This window comes from Triticum dicoccoides, chromosome 7A (assembly GCF_002162155.2).
Source record: "Triticum dicoccoides isolate Atlit2015 ecotype Zavitan chromosome 7A, WEW_v2.0, whole genome shotgun sequence".
Lineage (NCBI taxonomy): Eukaryota > Viridiplantae > Streptophyta > Magnoliopsida > Poales > Poaceae > Triticum > Triticum dicoccoides.
The window spans coordinates 685,213,777-685,218,824 of record NC_041392.1 but is presented as its reverse complement, the minus strand read 5'-3'; positions in this window follow the sequence as shown (position 1 = coordinate 685,218,824).

Genomic DNA, 5,048 nt, shown 5'->3' with positions numbered 1-5,048 from the left:
CGATGGCGGCCCAGCTCCTAGGTTAGATTGATCTGGAGGCTTTGACGGCTTCTGGTGCTTCACGGCTTTCACCCCAGGCTACTTTATGTAGGCAGAATCATCTGATTCATTATGCGAGGGGACATGAAGCCCTAATCGATCTGGGTAACGTGAGCCTCCCGGATTCCTTCCAGACCTCGACTTTGGCTTAGCAACGGCAGGAACGCTATGACCCGAGAGGGTGCGCGATCTGTGGGCGGACGGGGCCGCGACGGTTCCATCATCTCACCAAGGCAGAGACATGGAGGATGAGCCACCCGTGGCCGGAACGGTGCCCGACGGCGGTGGCGGCGGGGCGATCGCCTCCTGATCGCCACGGGCGCGAAACCCTAGCATCCTGCTTTTTTCCTTAATTTTACAGTTCTCTGATTTCCATTTCTACCTTCTCAGCTAGCAGATCCCCTAAACTTAATCCCTCAAACCAACGACCCCACATGGAAACCTCTCATCATCTTTGTCTTCCTTCTTCCTTTTTCATTCTTCTTTCTTCTTCCTTGCACAAGGACAACAATGATTTCTCTGTACTAGAGGATGTCCATGAGCTAGCTAGGGCCTATGATTGAAGATCCACAAAAGTAATTTGACAGTCGCAGCGAGGGCGACGTACGCGTGCAACGAAGGAGTCGAGAACATAGGCGTAATTCGCCTTCCACGGGCGACGATTTGAGCACTTCTTTGTGTGAATGAGTTCTTCCCCTCTTCTCCTAGTGGCACGATGGCATGGTCCAAAATGCAACGAATAACCAGATCTATGAAGGCTGGCTGACAACCATGGTTCTATGTATGTAGAAACTGTTGATGAATTTTTCTCTATATGTGCCACGAGTATTGTAATCTCTGGTAGAGTTGTTTGGGTGACCCCCTCGCGTCGCTCCGCGAGCGATTGAGGGGGCGAACCCTAGCTGACGGGGCTAGTCTGCCGCCTCCAGCTCCCTCCCTTGCCGCCGCCGGTGTGCGCCGCCGATCCGCCGGCATAGGGGGGGGCGGATTTCGCTTCTCCTCATTCGATGTCGTGCGATGCGGGACGACTGCTTCGGCGACGTCGTCATGTGGATCCAAGGCACGGCGGAGCGGAGGCTCCCAACGCCGGCGCGTGGTGGCGCGGGTGGAGATTGGCTAGGCGTGGCGTGCCGGTCGGCTGGACGTGGCTAGAAGATGAAGGTGGGGTTGGGCGTGGCCCGTGGCGGTGCGGCGGTGGCGTTCAACCCGGATCCTGTATTGGCGGTGGCGACAGCGACGGTTGGCCCAGATCCGCCCATGGTGGTGGCGGCGTCCCTCCGACGAGGATTGGGCCAGGTGGTGAGTCCTTGTGGCGGCACCGGTGGTGGTGGATCTTGGGATCCCGTGTCCGGGCTCGTCACAGGATGCGCATGGCGGCCTGAGCTTCCTCCGGCGCCGATGGCGCTCGATGCGGGATTGCGGCGGCGATAACCATTGTATGGGCGACGACATCGGCTGGTGTGACGGTGAGTTCTCCTTGTATTGCCCAGAATTGGGGCGGCGAACTCCGGGGTCGTGTGGGCGACTCGGAGTCCGGATCTCGAGATGGTGACGGCATTTTGAGGCTGGTGGCGGTATGGGACGTCCCTTCCATCAATAGACCGGGTTCGATGCAGCTCGGCGGGTGCCACATGTGCCTCTTTTGGAGTTGTCAGGCGGTGCCTGTCGTCGGCAGGTGAAGCCACCGGTGGATGTGCTACCGGCGGATGCTACGCACGACGTCTTATATGGAGACGTCAAGTCATGCCTGTTACCGGAAGGTGATGCATGGTGGCTCTGGCGGAGGTGTCAAGTTTAGCATGTTGTTGTTGGATCAAAGGTGGTGCGACAGTAGCGGGAGGCAGGCGGTATGGGACGTCTTTGTCTTCTGTTGTCTCCTCCAGAGGTATCCAGCTATCGAGGCGTCGGTAGCCGGATAAAGATGGATTGTACAGACGCCTTCGACGATGAGCTTTTGCACTCCGATGGAAACAGAAGATCTCTGATCGGACTATGTCGTCGCGCGCCTGCGTCATGTCCTTGCTGAAGGTGGTGCGTTGAAGCTTTGCTTTGGGGATGAGAATTCGAAGATCAACCTTGTGGTGACTCACCATCATCGGTGCACGTGCGGCGATTCCTTCTTGAAGGCGTAGCCTAGGAGTTGTATTTTTTTCGTTTTATGTTGTGTCTTGTATCATAGGGTTAGCGGCTATCTGAAGGAGTTACTGTCGTGAGGTATACAGCCTCAAAGTTTGTTTTTCGTTTTCTTTCCGGGTCGATCATGTTCGACTGGTGGATTTTGCACTATTAATAATATATGGCTGCATGCATCGTCCTGATGCAGAGGCCGGGGAATATCCTTCTTTAAAAAAAGATTTCACCAATGGAAATGCCATGATTTTGCCGACTTCGGTTGTAGATATGATGATTGACTTCATGTTTTTAGTGTCAATATACATACTTTACTTGCACAAATGACTTTACATGTTCTGCTGTGTTACTGTACACTGTAATCACACAACTATGTATCTTTACTCCGGTACATATTTATCCACTGATTTGTATGTGTGGTGCTCACCTTCTGAATAACTTGTGAGAGACGAAGAAGCCGAGTGAGAAAGCAGCGATGGTGATGGCGACCACCTCCTTGTTGTTCGTTGCCTTCTCCACCACGCTGTTGTCAGACCTAGCGCTCGTGCTCACACGAGAGAGACAGAGGAAGACGATGATGTTTTTGTGTCGCGTTTAACCTTGCAGCTTTTCTGCTCTGTATTTCTCTTCTTATTTAGCTATTACAACGCTAACTGAAACCGGAAAATAAGCCACGCCCGGGTCGTGAGCACTGCCATCCCAGCGTTCCCCGCACATCGCTCGCGATGCGGCCATGACCGTCTAGTTCGTGCCATCCCACGATTGGGTCAGGGCCGCGGAGAAACCTAACAAACTACGACCGAGACGCAGCTCGGATTATTTGAACTGAAAACAAGTTTCTCTGACGAAACTGACGGAGACCAAAACTACACCTATATCTGTCGAAACTGAAAACGAACTTCTGCAGCTAATTAACTGACAATCTCCCCCTTAATCAGTTGCTGATGTTGATCATGCCCGGCTTCTCCCGCAGCTCCTGGAACTTCACCCGAGGCAGTGCCTTGGTCAGAATGCCAGCCAGTTGCTCGTCGGTGTGGACGTGATCGACGGCGATCCTCCCGTCTTGCACACACTCGCGGATGAAATGAAACCGCGTCTAAATGTGCTTCGTTCTGTCGTGGAAGACAGGGTTCTTGCAGTGTTGGATTGCTGACTTGTTGTCGATGAGGAGTGGTGTTGCGCCTCCCGGATCACCTAGCAGATCGCCAAGCATCCGCCGGAGCCAGACGCCCGTGCATGCGGCTACAGTAGCCGCCATGTACTCGGCTTCACAGGATGAGAGAGCGACCACCTTCTGCTTCTGGGACTGCAGCTGATCACGCTCCCCCCAAAAACAAACACCGTCCCGGATGTGCTCTTCCTGTCATCAACATCTCCGGCGAAGTCCGCGTCACTGTACCCGACCAGCCGCGGCTCTGCTTCTCCTCTCTTGTATCTGCACCCAAAGTTCAGGGTGCCTGGAGCATACCTCAGCAGCTGTTTCACCGCCACCCAGTGCTCTGTCGTGGGCGCCTCCATGAATCTGCTGACGAAACCAACCGCGTAGGAGATGTCTGGTCGCGAATGCACCAAGTAACGAAGGTTGCCCACGATGCTGCGGTAGAGCTTTCTGTCCACCGGCGGGTTCGTGCTCTCCTTGCTCAGTTTCAGGCGCGGCTCCATCGGGATATGCACAGGATTGCAGTCTGTCAGCCCAGCCTTCTCCACGATCTTGGCTGCATAGTTCGCCTGCTTGAGGGTGATCGCATCGTCTCCCTGGTGCACTTCGATGCCGAGATAGTAGCTTAGCAAGCCGAGGTCACTCATGGAGAAGACAGACTTCATCTGCTGTTTGAACTGAACAATGGCCTCCAGACTTGACGCAGTGACGATGAGGTCGTCAACGTAGATGCCCAGCATCAGCCGCTCATCGCCGTCGCACCGCATGTACACGACGTGTTCAGATGGGCTCCTCTGAAAACCCAGTGACACCAGCGTCTCGTCCAGCTTGATGTTCCATGCACGCGGCGCCTGGCAGAGCCCGTACAGGGCCTTGGAGAGTCGGAGCACTTTCTCTTCTTCACCAGCGCGCTCAAATCCCGGTGGCTGTACCACATACACCTCCTCTTGCAGATCTCCATTAAGGAAAGCTGATTTGACGTCGAGGTGGTGAACTTCCCAGTCTGCCTGCGCGGCGATCGCGAGCAGCAGCCGCACGGATTAAAGCCGCGCCACTGGAGCAAAGACTTCGTCATAGTCCACGACCGGGCGCTGTGCATATCCCTTGGCGACGAGCCTCGCCTTGTGCTTGACAATCTCGCCGGCGGAGTTATTCTTGAGCTTGAACACCCACTTCACCCCGATCGCCTGCTTGCCCGGCGGGAGCGTGGTGAGTGTCCAAGTGTTGTTGTCGTTGATGGACTACAGCTCATCCAGCATGGCCGCCTGCCAGGGTGCGTGTGGCTCCGCCTCCTCAAACGTGTTGGGCTCCTCTCTAGCCACAAGGAGCAGCTCGGCCGGGTCCAGAGTCATCGGCTCAGCTTCCTCAAGGACGGTGTCGACTGCGTGGTAGCGACGCGGCGCCTCACGGGTGCCCAAAACAGTGTCCGGCGTGGCTCCAGGAGGAGGTGAGACGTACCCGTCCCCCACGCACTTTCCCTTGTACACCACATGTTCAGGAGTGTGGGCGTGTATTGGCGTGTCTCCGCACACCGCGGACGCGGGCGACGCACCCCCAGGCGGAGTGTGGGCGCGCACCGGCGTGTCTGGACTCGCCAGGGTCGCGGGTGTTGCCCTTGCCTGCTCCGGCTGCTGTGTCAGGGCCATCGTGGCGTGAACTCGATGACGAACGTTCCCTCCCCCAGAGTCGCTGTCTGCCAATTAAAAGGATCGATATGGTT